The following is a 22,669-nucleotide window of genomic DNA, read 5'->3' on the forward strand; positions in this document are numbered from 1 at the left end:
GCTGCATTCTAAAAAATAAATAACAATATTCTCTTATTTTTTCCAGAATAAAATCCTTTAGGGACATTTTATCTTCTGTTTATCTTCCTATCGAAGGAAATATTAAAACAGCAAATCAGCTACTCAACTTATTAGCCACACTGGTTTCCGATAATCTTTGTCATCCCCCAGATTTACTGGCTAGTTTGATGGATAAGTATCTTTGAACAATTCATCATTGTCTTTGCAATCCTCTAGTCACCAAACATGTATTTATGTGTTGTATGGTTGTTGCTAAACAAGAATAATACAGAGCAGCACTCACGTCATCACGCCTGGGTTGCCATAGGGATGAGTCACAACATTTCTCTCTCTCAGGATCGCTTCCCGCTCTGGGAGCACTTGAGGGTTTTCCCTGACTTCACTACACAGTAAAAGCAGCTTTGTGTAGCAAAATTGGTGATTAAGTTCTGCTGTGCAGGCAGAACCTCCAGCAATGATAAAATTCCCTCCAGCAATGATAACGCTTTTATAAAATTGACTTCTGTAGCCATTCAAAAGCTCCCAAATTTATTTATTGTGTGAAAACAATTTAGGTTTGAATCCTAAAAACTTGTCTTCATCAAAGGCAAACAAAACAAAACAAAACAAAACAAACAAGCAAACTAAACAAAAACAAACAAAAAGAAAGCAAACACAGAGAAAACATTTAGAACAAACCGCCCACCCTTTTGTTGTGCACTAAAGCTTGAAAAGCAGGGTCTGGTAAGGTCCACGGGGAGGCACCCACTCATATCTCAGACAGTCTGTATGTATGAGGTCCAAAGGAGAATTTAGGCAAAAATTCAGTGGCATTTGTGGCTTCCTTATCTTTACCACTGGACCCGCACAGCCCAAGCAACCTCCATCTCCATCTGACTCCATGTCAGTCTCAGCACATGATCACTGCTGTTGATTTAGGCAGAGCACTTTATTTTTGTGTCAGCAGCAGGAGGACAAGCAGTTCTGGACCTGGATGAAGCCAGTGATGAAGAAAGAAAATAAAGCCAGGAGATGTACCATTACCCCATTGCTATTTTTTTGGACCAGCAGGGATCCACGTTTTGCCTTTTGTTCTTTGTGGCATTTCAGATCCAATATTTAAAGTCCAAATATTTGCCATTTCCAGTCTCCTTGTTCAGTGCTTGGGCATCTTTCTCAGGCAAGTGGATATAGGGCCAAGAGCTGAAAACTAAAAGCTGCAATGCAAAAACTGCAAGTTGTGTGCTACAAATTCATTCTCCTTGCATTGACACATTGTCATATGTTTTACGTACTGCTCTAATAAGATTCTTTTTGCCAATTCAGAACAAAAACCACCACATCTTGAAACTTCATCTAAAAAAAATTTGGATACAAATATTTTTGGATTGAACACAGTGTTTCATTTTGATCTCATGTAACACGTAAAAGAGAAAAATGATGTAAACTCAAGGTAATTTTGAACTGAAAACTTGAAGGCTGAAATGGTACAGAGGTTTCAGCTGTGTCATTGCTGGTCCACTTTCAAAATGAAATCTAAACACAATCAAAATGATTTCACGAATGGTCTTTCGGTTTCAAAAGAACTGCATTTTCCAGCTTAAAAAAAAAAAAAAAAAAAAAAAAAAAAAAAGCTGTAGCATGAAAGATTTTCTAATCAACACCAGTGAAGGAGAAAACTTTAGCTGTTGGATACAGCATGCAAAGCTCAGGGAGGGTCTTTAAAAGTTCCTGAAATGGTGTAAACACAGAGAGCTTTTTTTTTTTTAATAAAAGATTTTTTTTAAGATTAAAAAAAAAAAAAAAAAAAAAAAAAAGGAGACAGAGATAGAGGGGGGAGGTTTTACATCATATTGGAAAGAGAAGGTTGTAGAGACCCCACCCTGCATCTGGCAGGCGGGGAGGTCACTGAAAGCTGCTACAGGCTCCCAGGAGCCATCCCAACACAGGTGGGAAGCCCGGGGTGACAGACAGGGGGTTCTGGACAAAAGCAGCAGGGAGCACCCCGGGGAGCCCTAGAGAAATGACTCACTTGCGAGGGGTGGGGACATATTTGGGAAGGGGGGTCTGCAGGGAGCATCATGTTTAGCCAGCCCCAGGGATCAGGACTGCAAAAAGCCTGGGAGTTTTTACAGCCTGAGCAGGCTGCTGCTTCTCTTTTAACGTGGGAGGGAACAAAACGGGGAGGAGGTTGGAGGGAGGGAATTGTTTTCGTTTTTGTTTGGGTAACAAAATCAGGACAGACAGTGTGGTGGGCTTATCTAGCACTTCCAGATTTTTGCTAGCCTGTTTTGCTGACATAAAGCTATGGGCTGCATGCTGTAAGCAAGACTTATGCTGCATTTTTCTTGTTAAGTGTCCAATACTGAGCTACTTGGGCAAAAGTCCCTGTGTTTCTGCTGGGAAAAAAAAGAAAAAACAAAACAAACAAAAAAAAAAAAAAAGAAAAAAAAAAAAACCTTGCTGACAGCTTATTTTGCTCAGTCAAAGGAGATGTTAAGGGAGAAGAATTATCATGAGCTGTGCTGCTAAAAGACCGATTCTGCCACAGCTGTTCACATCAGAGCACTGTCCTGATTTTAGCATCCCTTACACAAATTATCCCTTGGTAATTGTCTCAAATCCCATATTTATCTGACAGGGAATTATTTTGCCTTTTGCACTATGATTGCAAGTGTTATAATATAGATTTTTTCACTCTAGTGGAGAAGGACTCCAGACTATTCTATGTTTCTTGAGAAATGAGGACAAATTAAATGCTTAACTTCATATCATGTTTTATATTTGAAACTTTTCCTGGAGTCCACTTTTAAAATAAAAAGATTTGATATAAATGTTAACTAAACAGTGGCCATTATGGCTAGACTGAATTATTTTAGTTTTCTCAAAGCCCAGCTCTTCTAGTGACCCAAAGTATACTGCTAATATATATATATATATATATATAATATTCCAACTTCAACTGAAAGTTAGTTGTCTTCTAAATTTAGATAAAATTATTTCAAGTAATGTTAATACTTATGAAATGAAAACTGTGCTACTCTCACTGTTCTCCTTTTGTTAGTTTTGTATTTAATGACTCACCTTTTTCCAAGCCAAAGCTAACAGGTATTATCAGATCAGTAAAAGTACAAAAATAGTTTGCATGAATGCCCTGGGATTGAAACCACTATAGCCTTCTGCATACATTTATAAAACTTTGTCAAATCTCCTATCACCTATCTAAAGTCTTTACTGATTGTCTTTATTTGCTTTTTTGAAGAAGTGACTTGACATTAAGAGAAGGAAATATGTTTTGGAAAATATCCATTGGGGCATGAGAAACAGCAAAATCTTCAAACTGCATCTACTTTTTTGCCTACTTACTGCATGCACCAAAGGAAGAGACAGCATGAGTGAACAAGAGGTTAGGATCCAAGGAAAGATGTAGCATAAATGCATCTTTCATTTTAGATAGGTTCACACACTCCCTCTGGTCATGTTGCAGGGTCAATGTGGCCATGCCAATGTTAGACTTGCTGGTCTGGATGATGGTGGCTGTCTCTTCATAGTGGTTCAGAACTGGTAGCCAGCCCAGTTCCCATCATTTTGAGGCTGCTGATGGTAGTTTGTGTGTGTCTCCACTGTACTGCCATCACTGCCACTTTACAGACTTATTTCTACAGGAAATGTTAAAGAAATTCGGTACTTACTAATGTCTGCAATTTCCTTCTTTTTGTCCTTCTCTCATTTCTGCTTTCCATTGCCACCCCAGCTCATACTTTCCTCTAGAGTCACAGCCGATGGCAAGATGCGGAGGACACAGTATTCCAGCATGATGCCAGGCATGAAATGAGATGTGGGACAAGCTGTAATGACAAGGTTGATCTGGGACTGTGTGTGGAGGTACTGTTTGCAAAGAGAGCTGGGTTACCACAATGAGTGCATTTAAGCCACGCCATCCAAAGGGTCCTGGCAAAACTGCACTCCGTCTTCTCACCCAAACAGTGGCATTTTCAATACTCACCTCTACAAATGTGGAAAACTGAGTTCAGTATATGTGAGTGTTTGCTGTTTTGGAACTGCCTTAACTTTTCAAGGATGAACTAAGCAATGTGTTGCTCTTCTTGGTGTCCCGGAACCGCTGCTCCCCAGCTGTTGTCTGTGAGAGCTGTCAAGAAATCTGTCCCAGTTCCTGTCCCCTGGTGGATGCACCCTGGTGGTCTGTAAGTTGGTTTGCAGCTTGGCATGAGTTAGTGGTTGGCTGTGAAAAGTTGACATTTACAATTGCAGAGGTCTAGGCCCTGATCACGTGCGTCTCCCAGTGTGTCTCCCAGTGCTGTCTGGTTCTGTGACTCTGATTCTTATATCTCCTTCCGATGGTAGTGGCAGCTCAGCCCTTCCATGAAGCAATGCAACTTCTCTTCAGCTTCCCCTCACTGTGCTGGGCATGGTGAGTATCCCACCTGTTCCACCCACTGCTGAGGTCTGGGGTACCAGCAAACCACAAAGCTGTGCAGATAAATAGACCTGTGCCATTACAGATACAGCATCCTGCCACAGCCCCCCTCTTTTGTCAGTGCCTGTTAAGAAGCAGAGCAAGAGTCTTATTACCCCCAATGTGAAGCCTTTGTGTAACAACAGCCTGAGGTCTGATTTCCAGAATGCTGTGTTTGATTGAGCATAGAACCCATACATAAGATACTGCCAGACTGCAACCCTTCTTCAAGGTTTGAGTTTCCAGGGTTTGGGCTCAACTTCTGTTACCTGTAAAGCTTAATCTCTTTAGTCAACACATGAATCTCACTATAGACAGGACTGAACATCAGGAACATCCTCGTTCACATACATGTCTTCTTCACTGTAAGGGGCAACATCACAGAAACGTTCCTGAACCATGAGCTTTGTTCCAAAAGGCTTTCCTGGCAAGTCCCTTCATCCCTTTACCAAGCCTCAAAAAATGTAGGAGATAAAGACTTATCTCTGTAGCTGGCATTTGCTGTGATAGGTTGACTAGATAGAGCTGTTTCACAGAAATCATGAATCAGAAAATAAACTGTCTAACAGACAGAAGAGAAAGTATGTTTTCTGTAAATGTCATCTGATTAAACTACCTCATATCTTACATGAACAACTTTTTATTACTTTTGCTTTCCATTTTGCTCTATCAGATGTATTTGTTGAAATGACAGAAAGACACATAAATGAAAGCGACTTCACTGCTGTAGTTACAAAGCCATTCCCCCTATACAATACATCTAGAGTGCTACAGGTTTTTTTTCTGTGAGGAGAAGGTACTAGATTTTATAACTCACTCCCTGGCCTGATGGCTGTGTTTCACCAATGAGTATATGAAGCCAGTATTTACAGCTGAGTTTTGTGTGCTGCAGCACGATAGTTCACTTCCTATCAAAGGACTGAGCAGGAGGTAATCACCCTATGGGGTCCCTGTTGGAACAGAACAAAGTGACAGTATTTTCTCTGAGTGTCAAAAGCATTCATAGATGGGTCTGCAAGAGATTAGAGACTGTTTTTAATTCACCCGAGGGTGGATTTCCTCTGGTTTCTGATACAGTTTCCTCCCCTGCGATCACTCACGAACTTTCTGCTTTTGGGTGACAGTAACAATGCCCCAGAAGAAGGTATTTCTCAGGGTGGTCATGGCCATGAAGGAGGCGTGGCTCTCCTACTGGTTGAATTGCCTGGAAGAAGTCACTTGGCCTCCAGCAGGCCAGGTATGTTTCAAACAAGTCTGTGGCACCATGAATGTCAGGGGGGCTCTTACCTACCTGAAAAGCACATGAGAATGAGGCATCCCGTTTTCAGGACATGTTTAGTTTCAGGAAGTTACATTGCTAGGCAAGCCCTATCCTTGTTGCTGCTGACCACCTGGCTGCATTTCACTTCAGGGAGAAAGTGGGGGCAGTAATGATTATATAGTACACACAGGAGAGTCAATAATAGTGCCAAAAGGCAACAAACAAAGGAGTATTGAGACAGGGTTTGTTGTTGTAAGATTATACTCAATTCAGTCATTCTATGACTACATATATTCTTCTGTTTATTTATGTAATAGGCTGCCCTTGTAAGACTCAGCAGATAAAAAAATGGAGAGCCTTTCCAGATGTGTGAAAAAGGCAGTTACTTGGAGAGGATTTTATACACTGTGTTGCTACAAGAGATTTTAACTCACCAATCATAATCAAGAATATTTGGATTTTCCTCACAAAACCACAAAAACCTTAATGGGAAAAATCATTAAACATATAAAGTTATAGCAATATAAATATTTGACTAAAACTGTTATTGAGATGGCTCTTGGGAACCTGTGTTTCTGTAAACTTTAAGGGCTATAATGAATATACACATACCCTTCTTCCTCTCTTCTTTCTCTCCTGCCATGAAAGGCCAAAATTGCTTCACATTACAACTGGAAGTCTGAGTGGCTTTGTGAAGTTTTCAATCTTTGCCTTGTCCTAAGAACACAATTTTCCTCCCAGTGTATGGAGTAGCAAAAGCTATGTTAATGTCCAATGAACAAATGTAAATGTTTAAAAATGAGCTGAGAAAGCTATATAATAGCAGAGGCAGGGAGGCCACCTTGTAGCTCCTGTGTTTTATGATCTGTGCTTTTAACGGCACAAGTGTGAGTATATTATAGTTCATATCTGAAAAGAAAAGAAAATCTTTTACACGTCTTACCTAAAATGTGTAATCATAGCAAATCTCTGCAAATTAACCCCTGTGAGGCTGTTCATATGAGGGGCTTTATAACAAAGAAAAGCTGTATGACGTATGACCCTCAACATAATTATCCATTTTTAGAGGGTATTTTTTCCCTAATATTAGCTTCATAGTTTTTTTTTTTTTTTTTTTTTTTTTTTTCCTTTTTTTTCTGGAGAGAGATTAGAACAAAACCTTTATACTATTCAGGCTTTGAAACTTCATTCTTTCCACTGCATGGACAAGGAAATTCACAAGAGAAAAGCTTAACTTGGATTTATTTTTATTCACATTTTAGAGATTTACCTAGGTTTAAAATAAGAACGAGAGCCTAAGATTTAGTGAGCATCCTCTGTATTACAGCCTGAATTGTGAAGGGATAAGGTAAGGGGAACTAACAGTGGGCTGTTTCCTTGATCGAGGATGCCACTCCAACTCCTCTGGGAGCCAAAGGACTGGAATATTCCTCTGGCTTGTCTTTGAGGAGTTAGTCTGTCATAGATCTCCCCCTATCTCACTCTCCTTCAGCTTTGAAACAGATTCCAGAACTAAATTTCACAGCTATCTCTGGTAGGACAGAAGAAGTCCTTTTGATCTCTCACCAGAACAAGGTAAACCCCTTCACAGGACTGCCGGGCATTGCCCTCTACCTTGAAGCTGACCAGTGCCTGTAAGCTCTGACCCTAACCTTACACAGCTGCTTTATGTAGGATGCACCGTTTGCCTTAAGAAAGAGCTTTTCTGATGCAGCCCAATTGATTTCCTTCTCAGCCCCCTTTGAAGTGATGTCACTGTTTCTGAATTTACGTGGTTAAACCAGAGTAGCCTTAAACACAGTTTTTTCATGTGCCAGGAAATTGTGGATTTAGTGAAAGCTCACAACAAATCAAAGCAAAGTATGAAGTTCTATATTTTATATCTTTATTAACAAGTTTAATAAAATTTTAAATTTAATTACCAGTATAATCAAACAAAGGCTCCATAGACTCTCAGTATATTGCACAATTTTAGGGCCCACAGATATTGCAGAGGGGGGTATGCCTTTTCCATAAGCCTTCAAGGGATTTAATTACAATCACATTTCAAAAGTCGTTTCAACTGGAAATTTAACTGGAAGTCATCAAATGAGTTTGCCTTAAGATATAGTACCTGGCTATAGTGTGCTTGTGTGGGAATAATGAAGGATATATTCTTTGCACACCCACCATACGATTTATATTCCCTTCCTTACAGTACATCTTAAGCAAAACACACAGTAAATTGCTGTTACTGGCTAAGCACTGACTGTCATTAAAGCATCCAGGACTCCCCCCACAAGCTGTGCTGTTCAATAGGAGCAACATCCTTAAGATATATAACCCTTGTGGTGCTCTCTTTGCAGGTCATGCTGTTTGCAGACACTGCAATTGCTGAACACTTTTGCATTCTTCTGGAGATAATCTTATACCAGTAGTCTGCCAGTTTGGCATCCGCTAGTGTGTATGTGAAAGAAATATGCCTTTATTTTACAGCATTTAGGATATGACATATGGGGAAATATGTTTTTTTCCCATTGCAGCATATGATTGTCAATACCTGCACCAGAACTTCTTTGGGAGAAACAGGTAAACAAAACAAAACAAAACAAAACAAAACAAAACAAAAGTTTTAAAATACTAAGGATAATACAATTTCAAAGTAAATCTGTCAAAATATAGAGATATATTATTCACAACACTCTTGAATGGAGTGGAAAAGATCCATCCAAGGTATACCATAGACATATAAGGACAGTTATGTCATTTCTTTGCATTGCAGTGAATACAAATATACATCAGAAGTTTGGACATTCTTTCCATGCAACAGGAGCAAAGTCTGGTTTGCCACCCAGATCTTGGTTTTCTCATATTGATGGTCATGACAGATATGGCTGGGGTAAACAGAGCCTTGGCCAGCAGCCTGAGGAGTGAGGGACTGTCCTAAGCATAAACGAGGTAGACACAGAGCTGCTGTGTGTGTAAGTGGGGATGGGGATGATCCTACTGACTAACCCTCCCACACGTCTGTAGCTGGCTTGTTGTGTTGGACAGCATGTAATAACACTAGCAATGGGAGCTGACCTGGTAGCAAGGCTTAATTTCTGTAAAATGAAGAATTATTCTCTACGTGGATATCTCCAGCTGACTTAGTGGACAGCTGTTGGAAAAAAAAATCTGGGAAGTAGAATAATGGATCTAGATGGGAAATCACTTGACAAAGAATAAGAGAGTCATTTCAGGACATCTCTGTGTTTCCTCATCGCAGGCTGAAACAGGAGAGATGTTTTGTCAGTGCAGAGCATCCCTGAAATAAAGAGACCTGAAGAAAATTACAGAACTAAAAATCCTTGCTCAGGAAAAAGGGGAGAAAAACAGATAGTCCAATGATGCTCTTTGCAATTCCAAATTTAAAAGAGATATAGATGGGGGAAGGTAATTTTCTTTAAACTTTATTGCTTTTTTCTTTTTTCTTTTTTTTTTTTGGGGGGGGGGGGAGGGTGGGTGAGGGGGGGAGAGAAATACAGTTTGCTCTTAAATGTTTTAATTCTAAAATGTTCATGTGGGGTTTTCCCTCAAGGAAAACTGCATCAGTCAGTGCTTACTGTGCTGGGATTAAGTCCAAACTGTAGTCCAGTTAGTTAAAGAAATCACAGTAAATAACAGAAGACAACTACTGCAACCGAGCTATGATGGCTAGAGAGCAGAGGAGGTGAGCCTGGAGAAGCCACAGAGGTTAAGACTCTGCCCTGGGACTGTGGAGGGCATAGGGTGATGTTTGCTCCTGATTACCATCTCCTGTCCAAGCCAAGGAAGACAGAGGTAGAGAGCTTGGACTGCAAAGCAGCTGTAATAAAGAAACCTGCCTTTGATTTTATGAAATCCATTTCAACTGGCCATGGAAATCTTTCTATAATGAGATGTCTATACCTACCATGTGCTCTGTTGTTGTCCATTATACACCCTGGAAAATCAAAGGAGGAGGTGGTGGGGACTGCAAGACAAAAATTCCCTGGTGAACTTCAGCCTGCCACCTCAGACCATCAGCGAGGGCTCCCTGGATAACAGGCAGTCTGCTTCACTGCCTTGAACCCAAGCAGTTAAATTCTGTCTTAACTGGCATTGGGTTGCAAAGTAGGTGGTCTGAGCAGGAACGGCTGCTCCTGGGGAGGAGTACAGGTGGCTGACGGCTGAGCATGGCCCGCGGCCCCACAAATGGCAGCAGGGTGCAACCTTGCTGGGAGCTCGGAAACCCTTTCTTCCCTCTGAGCACACGTTTCCACTGCTCCCTGTCCCCGGCATGCTGAGCAGCCATAAATCCTGCCTGGGCCTCCTCGCTCTGCTTGGTTGTTAATTTTCACACATGATTTTTTTTCATTTTTTTTTTTCCTGGATTTTGCAGTGCTGAAATTTCACCAGGGCTGCAGTAATTTCAAATTTTGGCCCATTTTGTGTCAGGACAACTGTCCAAGTCGATTTATTACAAACATGTGTTATGAATTCAGTTAAAACAAACAGTCTCTTATTTTCTTAAGTCAAAATAATCACACTCCAGACTTACTTAAAGCAAACATCATTTAAAAGCAGTATTTTTTTAATAGCAAAGCTGTTCTAGTAGTGGGTCTGAGATCAAAAGGTAGGCAAAGCCCTAATGCAGGCTAAATGAAACAATAAAATCTATCAGAAAAGGTGAAATCATAATGCTTGCAAGGCTCTCTCAGTCTTTATCTTCATCTTCCCACTTCTTTTCTTATTTTTTATATGCAAGACAAAACTAAATATATATATAGGTTAACATATGATATAATATATATTATATATTATATATATAGAGAGAGAGGATAGCAAAATAATGCAATGTTCAGAAGACAAATTGCAAACTACAAGCGGCTTGGAGCTTTTCTGCACCTTATCCAGCCTTGGTCCATGGTGCTGGTGGCTGGAACAAGTGCCTGTATGCAAGAACTGATAATGCTATGTTGTCTGTCCTTGCTTTTCTTCAAAAGAAGTCATCCCATAGCTTTGGAGTGGTCTAGGAACAGGGACAGCTTTTGAAGCGTACACTTTAGGCTGAATGATGCCACACAACTGCTTTAGGAGTGTTGCACTTGGATGCTATGCCTGTGACAAGTTTCCATCAGCAGAGCAGCTGAGACCTCTGTGACAAGACAGGCCACTGCCAGTCAACATCACACATTTTAAGAGGTCAAAGGCTGAAGGTTACCTCACCTTTACTGGGAGGGATTAGTTAATCTAGCAGAAAACTTATATATCTCTTCATTAAGTATAAGCAGTCAGTTTAATAAATTTGGGTGTATGAGAACTGACTTAAAAAATGAAGGAGAAAATATTTTTGCAGTTCTCCTTCCTTGGATCAGCACAGAACAACACAGCTGGAAAGGTCTGGCAGGGTCTTTAGACTGTGACCACTGCTCATCTATCTTGTTTGTTGGCCAAACAAACCTCAGAGAACCAAGAACCAGTACCAAGGTACCAAGACACACATCTACCAAGAACCAGTGGTGTTCCCTGACTGAACAGGGAGAACTTATTTAGTGTTACTGTTTAGGGAGTGTATAGCATATAATGCCATTAAATCTTGTTTGGAAGTACAAATTGTCTGTGAAGAGTTTTCATGCTCTGCAAAGTAAGCTAGGTGATAGGCAGCTCCATAGGCTGGGGGACAATGCCCAGGCAGTCTGGATGACTGACCAGATGAGAGTCCATTTCAAGAAACAAAGTCATTCCAGTCATTCAACAGGAAAGGTGAAGATGAAAGTTAAACCATTATCCTTTATTACTGTGTTATTTTGTGTTACAGACTTCTGTCTCTGTCATCAAGGTGTCTCCCCACCTTGCTGTTTCAGGATGTCAGTTCCTCATGTTATATAGTACGGTACAAATGTGACTGTAAGACATAGCAGAGAGCTGAAGACTCCATCCTCCACTTACGTTTTGTCTGGAGTAGCTAGTGGTGGGGAGCACTCACTGCTCGTGGGAGTGAGAGGAAGAGGGACAGACAACACAGACACTTGGTGGTGGTAATCACAGAACTGTAGGGTTTGGAAGGGACCTCCAGAGATCATCAGAACCAACCCCCATGCCAAAGCAGGTTCCCTACAGCAGGTTGCCCAGGTAGGCATCCAGACAGGCCTTGAATATCTCCAGAGAAGGAAACTCCACAACCTCCCTGGGCAGCCTGTCCCAGTGCTCCATCACTCTCACCATGAAGAAGTTCTTTCTCATGTTGGTGTGGAGCTTCCTGTGCTCCATTTTGCGGCTGTTGCGCCTTGTCCTGTCCCCATAAACCACTGAAAAGAGGTTGGCCAAATCCTTCCATCTCCCACACTTAAGATATTTGTAAACACTGATAAGATCCCCTCTCAGTCTTCTCTTATTAAGGCTGAACAGAACCAGGTCTCTCAGCCTTTCCTCATAGGGGAGATGCTCCAGGCCCCATATCATCTTTATGGCACTCCACTGGACTCTTTCCAGAAGATTTCCGACTTTTTTTTCTATCAGGGAGCCCAGAACTGGATACCATACTCCAAATTATTCAGTAGGTCATCAATCAGGTAGCCATCTGTCTGGGGCTCCCAATTTTTTCCATGCCACAATCATCTCCTTCTGTATATAGTTCTCTGAAGATAGTCTTCCTATGCTCAGGGCCTCTGCCAACATCTATCAGGACTATACTTTGACAAAAGCCATGAAGTCTCAACACCAGGCCACAACAGAGGAGTAATTAAACATTTCTGCACTTCCACAGCTCTTTGGTGCACACGGGAAGGTTCCCAATAGGTGCCAGTTGGTGCTGTTCCATCAAAGCCTGTAGTAAGATGTCATTCCAGCCCAGCTGTGAATCTAATCCTAGTTTTGCATTCCCGTATACTGGTGCAGGAAGCTTCAGCTGAAAATGATGTTACCTAGTATTTTGAAAGGCATCTTCTACACAGAGTGGAAGGCTGCTCCCAGTAACTCTCTGCTTGACAGTTATTTAATACATTTCATCTCTGGTTTCAGTTCTACACTCAGATTTAGAAAAAAAAAAAAAAAAAAAAGGATTCCTGACATTTTGTCAGCTTTTTCATCCATGCCTGTATTCCCACTTCATCTCACATTTCCTCACTTCGTTACAGCAACCCCTGCTATGACAGAATAGAGCCATATACAAAAAGCCCTTTCATGGCTACTTTACATTGATATCTATTTTTGAGACAGAAACTGAACTGAAGCTGCTTGACTCTTCAATTCACTTTTCCTCTTAGTCAGCAACTGGACTGACAGGACTGAGGTACAGACAGATGAAATGCCACCTCCAGTTTAAATGCTCCACTAGGAGGTAAATTCAGAGTAAAGGGAGAGAAAAAAAAATAATAATCAGTTCAGCCAAAATGTAAACCATATTTATTGTACATGCCAGATAAGGACAGCTATCATCTCTTTCTGTGAAAAGAAGCTTGCTTCTCGAGAGACAGCTTCTGTACTGGAGAAGAACTGGGTTGTGTACTCCTTAGAGATGTAAAAGTTCCCCTTGTGCTTGTTGCCTGAATGCCAAATTATCTCTGGACTTTTTCTTAGCAGGTATCTTTCTTTCAGTGCAATCTATTTAAAAGTGATTTGCTCTAATGCTTATTTTCATAAAATGATTAGAAGTCGGGGACTTTCTTTTTCTACACCTGATTCAATAAAGGTGGAACAAGCTCAGGAAGCTTTTCTGTTTGTTTTATGTCTTCTTTTAACTTGTAACATAGGAAGGAGAGATTTAATGAAATGCAAATATGCTAACTTCACATAGGAAGCAATAAAATAAGTACACTGATTAGGTGTCTTAATATACTGTTAAAAAAAAAAAAAAAAAAAAAAAAAAAAAAAAAAAGGAATTTTTCAAAACAGGATTAAATTAGGCATTTTTTTTCTGAAGAAGACATAAAGACACAGATGGTAAAAGTCAATGCCAGAGATTTTTTGGAAAAGACTGGAACTCTGTTCCTCAAGATGTTTCTTCCTCTGTTCCTCTAGTGTCTCTTCAGGATTAGTAGGAAAACTAGGATTTAGTTGATAACACAACTGTTTTACAGGGCATTGATGGTATTTTCTCAGATCAATCAGTGTTGACCTTTGTCAGAAAACATCTTGAACTAGCCAGGCTTCAGAGCAACTGAGAAAATCCTACATTATCAATAACTCTACCTCCTCTAAACCTTTTCCAGTAGTGGTTTATGTTAGCCTAAATTCTCCTGCCAGAGAAATCAGGCTCCTCTGAATCCATTCTACTTCTGATTAGCTTTTCTCAGTCTTGAGCCTGGAAATGCCTCCTTGGCCCTCATGTTGCCCCTCTGTCCCAGCCCCTGAGCTAAAAGAATGCTGCTCACTTTGTGGCTGACTCACTGCTTTTCCCATTATGTATAAGTTAAACCATTTCAAGCACAATTTCTGCCATCAGGATGAAAACAGGTGCTGAGAAATAGGAAGTGATCCCTAAGCATTTGCTAAGTTGGGCATTTAATTAATATAATCATTTTAATTTTTTGACTAATTGAAGTAATGTTGGCTCAGACTGCTGAACAGAAGTAAGTTCTGTCCTACTGAAGTCCATGTAAACATAGCCATGCCAGAGAGGAGGGCAGTTCTGTATTGGACCCTCTCCCTTCTCCCTCATGAGCTTTTTTCATTGCCACAATGCACCCTTGTGAGTCTCCTGGTGCACTCAGGTCACTGCATCTAGCAAAGAAGGTAACACTCTTCCCTGCTTCAAGAAGGGACTGTGATATTCAGTACATAAGAAATGACAAAAGCACCCAGAGCCACTAGATAACCTGGTCACAATAATTAACTTGATAGACTTTCCCATGAGCTGAGGGTGAAGGAGTGAATCCGTGCACAATCGCACCTCAGACATGCCTCCACCAGCGTCAGTTGCTCTGTACAGTAATGTCAAACTCATCCCAGAGCCAGAGCCAAATTCCATGTCCAGCTACTCCCAGAAGGCCAGGGTCTGAATTTCAGACAACGAATTTTTTTTGACAGCCCAGACTGGCACACCCACTGACCTCATGGGGAGGTCTGCACATACTTCAAGCGTAGAACATGGATTTAAGTAGTAAATTGCTGTTTATCTGCTTAATGCCTTCTTGCAATCAGTCTGGCTGAAGATGTGTTCCCCTTCTAGATTTCCGTGCTTCTTTCTCTCCCACCTTCCTCCATCCCCTGTTCTTTTCTCTCTCTCCCCACCCATCTCTTCTGCCTTCTATATTTCCTTCCCTGTAATAGCTCTCATTTTCCATCACAAAGCAAAGAAATACTTCATGTCTCCATCCTTGGACTAAGAGCTGTTCTTTGATTAAACATATTCACTCAAAAACAAACAAACAAACAAAAAACACCCAACATTAAAATGGATTTCTACTAGGTATGTTTTCCACAGACACAGAACCCACCCTTTCCTAAACCTTTGGTTTAACCAAACTTGTATTATGCCATTTTAGTTTAAATCCTATAATTTTAGATGAAAGTCAGGTGTTAAATTTGATTCCTAAATAAGATAAATCTTTCAGGCTGCCTGAAGACCTAGGAAAGAAATCCTGCCACAGCTACATTAATATAACATTTTGCCAAGCTCTCTTGCAGTTAAGGCTTTGGGAAGTATGTAGACATTTAGCTTCTGTGAATTGATGACACATTATCGGTGTTTCAGACAATTCTTTACAGTGAAAATGTTGGTGAAATTATCTGTTTTTAAGTAGCTGAATGTTGTTTTTCTAGTTCAAATGTATTAAGCAACAGTAATTCTTTCCTTCACCCTTTACTTCACTGGGAAAAGGGGCAGGTGGGAAGCTTATATTAAATGAGGAATGTTAAACCTGGAGAAGAAATGGAAGAAGACTATTAGGTATACTTTTTGGCATAAAATGCCCAAAGACTTCTAAGCATTTTAACAAAATAGACAGAAAAGATAATAGGAACGTCAAGGCAAGAAGCAGCAATATTTTACCAGAAGAGGAACTGAGGAGGAAAACAACAGAGGGTTTAGCCTTTCCTCTGTCATCCTCCCCATGTTAAAATACAACCTGAGGAAATATCCAGTCACACATGGTGCAAAAGTCCAGTGCAAAACCAGCAGTGGTCCAAGAGGGAAATTTTGAGAAAAGGAGAGAGAAAAGAGGGTGGTAGTCAGCACACTCATGTGTTCCCTTCAATATGAGAAAACATCTTGAACTAGCCAGGCTTCAGAGCAACTGAGAAAATCCTACATTATCAATAACTCTACCTCCTCTAAACCTTTTCCAGTAGTGGTTTATGTTAGCCTAAATTCTCCTGCCAGAGAAATCAGGCTCTAAATTTAAATCTGGCTACTAAATCTAAATCTGGCTACTAAATTTAGACGTGTTAATTCTGACTTTGACACAGAGATATGCAGCCACATGGATCAGATGAATTAAGGGTCATTCTTACAAAGCCCAAGGTGTGTGATTCCTCCAGCCATGGGAAAACAGAAGCTCAGAGAAGCAGGTTGAGCAGACACCTTTGCCTGTAACCCCCTTGGAACTGTTTGGGGACAAGAAGACCAAAGCTCTGCTGTGCCACATGCCAAGAAGAGGCCCTTCTCCACTTGCCAAGAGCCATACATCAAGATCTCAGTCAATGGCCTTGATGTGTGGCTTGAGGTTCAGATAAACCTGCCCACAGTTTGATCCACTGCCTTTGTTGTTGATGGAGCCCAGAAGAATATGAGGAAGGCTGGTAGTGTCTCTTGTCTGTCACTATAGACCCGCAAACACTTCTCTCCTCCAGGTGGGCCAGCAGCAGCCATCGCAGGACTGGTACCCCCTTCACGGAGTTTAGTAGAAAACTCGCTCCTTGTGATTATGGAGAGTCTGCAACTGAATTACCCAATGCTCTGTCAGCCCTGGGTTTGTTCCCAGTTCTTTCCAATAGCAGTGGGGTGTCAGGGTCAGGGCTCCCAGAAAAGGCTTCTGCACATCATCCCAGAATCCCCACTTTGGGAACCTTGGAAGGTCAGGCATTTTCACCTCTCTGCCATGTTAGCAGCATCCCTTTACAAAGCATCTGCTTAAAAAAGCACACACAGCTCTTAATCAAGGTGAGAATCATCCATGCTATGTAAATTATAAACACAGCAAGAGGGATAACAGTAACAGTGAGGCCTGGAATAGAGCCTCTACATTTGGCGAGTTTCAGTAGACTTGGTAAATGCTTAAGACAACGTAAGTAGAAATGTAGTTGAGGTTTATCATTCGCCTGGCTGCTGGTCTGCCAAGTAGAGGCACTCCTTTGCACTCCTGCAAGTTCAGAGAGCTTCTGCAAGGGTCCTGAGTGGGGAATCTGGACCTAATTTACCCAAGAAAACAAGAACTAGTTTTAAAACCAACAAGAAAAAAAAAAATCAATCAAACAAACAAACAAAAACCCCAAACAACCAAACAAAACCAAACAAAGGACAACAGAAAGACTCATTGGTTCTTCAGCTGAATTTGTTTATTTTCATAGCAGCAGGTGAATAATGACAGAAGAGGAACTTTAATCACAACCAGAACAAGTATACAACTGTGGCTTTAATTGAGGACTAATTAATTCTAAAGTAGAGCAAGTTACATTTTCTCAGGTTGCTCATTACATGGAGTTTGTATGTAATTACTCACACACACACACACAATGCATCTTGGGACACATTAAGCATTTCATTTTAGTGTATTTAAAAAGTAGCTTCTTGTTGTTAAATTGCCCTTCCACAGTCCTTCAGTATTTATATAGCTTTTGCCAATGTTTATATTAACAGCAGAGGTGCTAACAGACCAATAAGACAATTTTTCCTCAGGTCTACACAGGAACTTTCTGTACTTTCCCAAAGGGATCTAGAAGATAATCCACAATATTTAACAAAAATGGATTCATTGCCAAATACATCGCTATTGTGCCAATCTTGTGGTTTCTTAGGTTATGACTGTTATGGTGTCTGTGTTTCTCTCTCATACATACTGACACACTACCTTAGACACTGTTATAACTGCTTTTTAGGAGTATAATTAAGAGAGGCTGACACAACTCAATAAAGTTCTTAAAACAAAAAGCCTTAACTGCTTTTTGTCCTCTTCCTGACCTCCACCTTGCCTGGATGAAGGCTGTAGGTACCCTGGCGCCAGTGTATGATTTCTTTTTTCCACAAGCAAACACAAAATCCATCAGAGACATCCTGCCTGCACGACAGCTAGCAGACCAGGCATTTTCCTTACACAGGACACTGGGCAAAGCCACTGCCTTGTCCTCCCTACCACTTCTATTCACTTGCAAAAAGCTTAAAATTTGAGAAGCTGTTGGATGACAGGCTGAAGGGACAATCAGTGCACCTTGTCTCCAAAAGACATAAATGCAATACTGCTGAGGCGTCTCTACAAAGTAATTTTCATTGTAAGGAGTATCCTCATTAGGACCAGCCTGACCTACCATCTCGCTCAGGGTGTAACTGGGCAGGATCCCTTTGGGTTCTTGCCAGGAGAGAGCACCACAAGAGCACAGACAGACATGTAATGGGTACCAAAGCAAATCCGCGTCTGAAGTTACGCCTAGGCTGGCGTGCACTGACAGAAGCAATTACGCATATTGGCTAAAATCAAAAAAGCAATAAACATTCAACTATTAGATTCAGAAAACATAAGGGCACACAGAAAATCATGAGTTTCTGAATGTTTGTCAGGAACACGCAGCAATGATGGTGTAATTATACTGATCCTAGAGCCAAGGGAATGTTTTCTGCACATCTGTCAATGTGCAAAAATAGGTGCACAGATTCAGTATATTATATGTTTATGTGTTAAAAGTCACTACTCAGCAGCAACTGTTTTTTTCTTAAGGGAGGAGGAATTTTCACTACTGAATGTTTTTTAAAGATTCATTGTGTTAACGAAAAACCTAAATGATGTATTAACATGTTAGATTTCCTAATTAACAAATCATTCTTATTATGACTAGATTTCTTTTTTTCTTTTTTTTTTTAATGATTTATTAGTATGTTATCCTCCAAAATTTTATATGTTAATATACATCCATTAGTTACTAGTTTTCTGAGATAAAATCCCAGATCTCATGAAAAAAAAAGATGGGGGGGGGGAAGAAAAGAAAAATCTGGACAGGATCTTGTAGCTGCTTCCTCTATCTTTACCAAGGCTACTTGTTTCAGTACATCTGTACTACTTGTAAAGATATAGCATTCAATATATTAGATCAATGTGCTAAAGGACAGTTTTAAGTGAATTTATTGAAATATGATGTTCCTTACCTGGCTATTGTAGCCAGCCATTTGCAAGCCTAATCTGGTTCTCAGCATACCTTATAGAACACGTTCATTCATATCTTCATCCCAGTTTTCAAATGTTTGATATTTAAAGAAGTATACTTGGTCAAAAATAAACCCAGAAAATGGAAAGTTTAATATCAGAATATTTTTTCAGTAACTGAAGTCACAAGGTTTCATATACTGTCTTGCCTATTTTTTCCTCTTGCATCTTTCTTTGTTTCATGATCCCAAATTGGTTTACAGGTTTTGTCCTGATAGCATACTTTCTTGTCATCCCAGCATCAGTAATTGTTTCTATTTACCAAATTTATCTTCTCTTCCCTTGTGGTGAGCAACATGCCTGGTATTTTTTAGGAACAGACTCATTTCCTGGCAGGAAATATGCCTCATATTAGAAACTTCTACTTTGGTTATCTTGTTCCTATACCGCTAGGTGTGTTTGAAGTTTGTTATTCCCGATTTTTTCCTTGTTGCTTTTTAAATTTGGCCCATAGAATTGCAAGTCTCACCTACAAAACACAGGGTTGCTTTGTCTACCTACAAGGGTGCTGCTTTTAGCAAATCTGCATTAGCAATCTTCTTATTCCCAGCCTCATCATTCCACTCTTGCTGCTGGCATCCTTCTGCCAGTTGGGGAATCTCTCTGCCAACTGCTGTTGGTCTTCATTGAAAATGAAAGACAACACCAACATTCAGAGGATGTATTTTACTTCTGGGAAAAAACTAAGTAATGCGAACTCTCTAAGCAGGTTAAGCAGTCTCAGGAGCTAAGACAAAAGCATGCAAAGTGTCCAATCTAACTTGCACATGGCCTTAAACAGCCCATGTCTTCCAGCCCTTTGTTCATAGAAATTTCCCATGTAGCAATTTTGGGGCAGGGAAAAGCTGTCCAATATTTTGTATACATAGAAGCTGTGAAGCTCTCTGTTCAGACAGACACATTTGAGGAACAAGTGACCCTTGTAACAGGATATGTGTGATCCCAAAAGGCAGTGCATCTACTTAGCCAGATGACATCGCAGTCTTGCATATATTATCATAAAGATTCCTACAGGAAGGGATTTTACTGAGAATACAAGTTATCCTGCAGAACAAAGGTGAGTTGAAGGTAATGGCACTTAAGCTATGGCTGCAGCATTCAGCCATAGCTTGGGACATCAAAGTGAGTCCTGGAGTCACAAGTGCAGTTGTCTGATGAACACAGGAACAGCCTGGACTGGGTCTAATGTTCAGCTGCTGCATCTTGTATGTTGGGCATGCTAAATTCACTACTGAAACAAGCCGGCGGAGGAACGGCAGAACTGATTTAACCTCTTACATTAGTGAAAAATTTATCTTTCCTGAAGCCTTAAGTGCTTTAATTCTACACATTAGATAACACTGAATAAACAGGGTTTCATATTGTTAAAATAAATCCCAAATCATTACAAATATTTGCCCATTTTGATAAAGACAATTATATCAAAGCTTAGCAATTGTTTGTAGCTGTATTCTGAACCATTCTAGTATTCCTATCTTGGCACAAGGAGAAAAAGCAAATCTTCCAAAAAAATAAAAAAAAATAAAAGGCTGTTGTGATCATTACCAGCAGATAAGATAAGGACAGTTCCCCCTGCATTTATTGTGCTTTGAGCAAAGGGAGAAGAAAGTGTTTCTTTTTCCTACCTTGGGTTTTATCCAAGATGTCAGCATCCTCAGAAATGGCTAGTACTTGTGATCTGGTACACTGGGATGACATTAGACAAATACCACAGCACTGTGGGTAGTTTCAATATAGTTTCTTTTGTATACATTGGTAGATGTAGTTTACGTGGTTGTGTGCATGCTTGCTGCTGCTCTTTGTCGGATACCTTCAGACTCCAAAATGCACTTGTGCCAAGGTTTTCAAATGTGATTTGGCATGATCCTGAACTCATTTCTTTTCTACTGAAGATAAGGTGACTATTTCATGATGGCTTTATTTGTTTATTTAATTATTTTGGTCTAAAGCAGGAGAATAAGAATAGCCCATATCCTGATTATCTTAATAGGGATAATTTAGGCAAACAATGTCACTGTTTTCTTTGTGCTTTCTGTCTCTATCTCTACATTGCAAATGGAGAGAAAGGTAAAATTTCTCTAATTATGAAGAGGCTTATCAGATACTAAAAATAGATGTTCTGACATTAGACCTCCATGCTGCACTGAGAATAATGTTATTAGTTTCAGACTGTTTCATCTGTGGTCTCACTTCTTTGTTCAAAAGTTCTTCAAGTTCTTCGGAAATGTGAATGATAGTTCCACGGTGACAGAATGGAAAAAAAAAAAAAAAAAAAAAAAAAAGCAAAAGACCCTTTCCAGATTGCACCCATTTCTTTCATTTATCCATCCAGAGCTCAGAACAAAGAGAAAACAAAAACATACTTGTTCCACTAATAAAACACATCACTGATTTTCCTAAGGCTGGACAGAGATCATGTTAATCAGATGTCTTGTTATTCCTATTGTCTTCTTACTCGTATGAAAAGAACATTTTCCTCAGCAAGGTCAGCTTCCTAAAAGTTCATCCTATTTCTGTGCTCAGCCATAACAATTCACAAATGAATTCATTATTTGCTCCAGGGTGGGAAAAAAACAATTTATTCTAATTAATTTGCAGTTTCCTCTGTTGCTTTGGCAATCTTGGATGCCTTGTCACCCTCAGCAACATATGTAGACTCTGAATCATGTGAGTTCATGTGAGCCCTGTGGTCCCACATTAATCGGAAGCAGGGATGAACTAGCTGTCAGATATGCCCTATGACATTAAGTTTCTGGGAACTCCAAAAAACACCCACCCATAATCTTTGTTCAGTAGCAACACGACAAACTCTGCCTATTTAACACAGATGTGATCATTCTTACAAAGATGCTTATACCATTTCCCAACTACATTTTTAATAAGAAATTGCTAGTAACAGAGTCTCAAAATGTAAGTTCATCTATGCTGTTTCTGTTTAAAGAAAAAAGAAAGTGCAAGCATTATTATTCCTGGTGAGTTCGTTGCTCCTTGGACTTCCTTGTACAGGAAACAGATGTAAACCGAGACGTTCCAGCTATCAGAGAAATATGACATGCTGCCTTTCTCCTCTCTCCCCTTTTTGAAGACTTAAGCTTCCAGACTCCCTGCTAGAAAGCCTAAACGTTGCACAAGGAGGTGAGGAGGGGCGGGGGGGCATGAGGGGGAGAAACAAAGAAACAAACTGTCTTTCTTTTCCCTGAACTCAGTCTTTCTCTTTATGTCACTGATTCACTGCTTAGACTCTCCAAGCAAAAATATAGAGGAAAATATCCACAAAATTCTTCGCCAAGACCTTTGCTTTCAGAATGCACCTTTTCTTCATTTGGAGTTGTCACTTTCAATGAAACAATTCAATTTTATGGACAGAAGGGGAAGTTTTTTTTTGTTGTTGTTGTTGTTTTGTTTTTTTTTTAAAGAGGAAGGGTGCAGAAGAAAGGCAAAGATCCAGGGAGGGATTAGCCAAGTTCCTTTTTCATCTGTGAACATGCTGCTGGGGGCAGTAGATTCGCTTGCACTCCTGCTTTGGCCACAGTCCTGCTGATAATTCTGCTGGTGCTTGGATTTGCCCAGGAATGACAGTCTGCTAAGAGCAGTGAG

General features: G+C 40.3%; 1 long non-coding RNA gene across 1 annotated transcript in view; it reads left to right on the forward strand.

Moving 5' to 3' along the window:
• The first annotated feature begins 4,418 nt into the window (after nt 1-4,418).
• Nucleotides 4,419-22,669, forward strand: part of LOC311430581 — a 28,529-nt gene continuing 10,278 nt past the window's right edge. Inside the window, exon 1 of the long non-coding RNA XR_014688885.1 lies at nt 4,419-4,432. This is a non-coding gene — a long non-coding RNA (uncharacterized lncRNA). The remainder of the gene's footprint in view (nt 4,433-22,669) is intronic.

The sequence above is a fragment of the Aythya ferina genome, assembly GCF_964211825.1.
Source record: "Aythya ferina genome assembly, chromosome: 2".
NCBI lineage: Eukaryota > Metazoa > Chordata > Aves > Anseriformes > Anatidae > Aythya > Aythya ferina.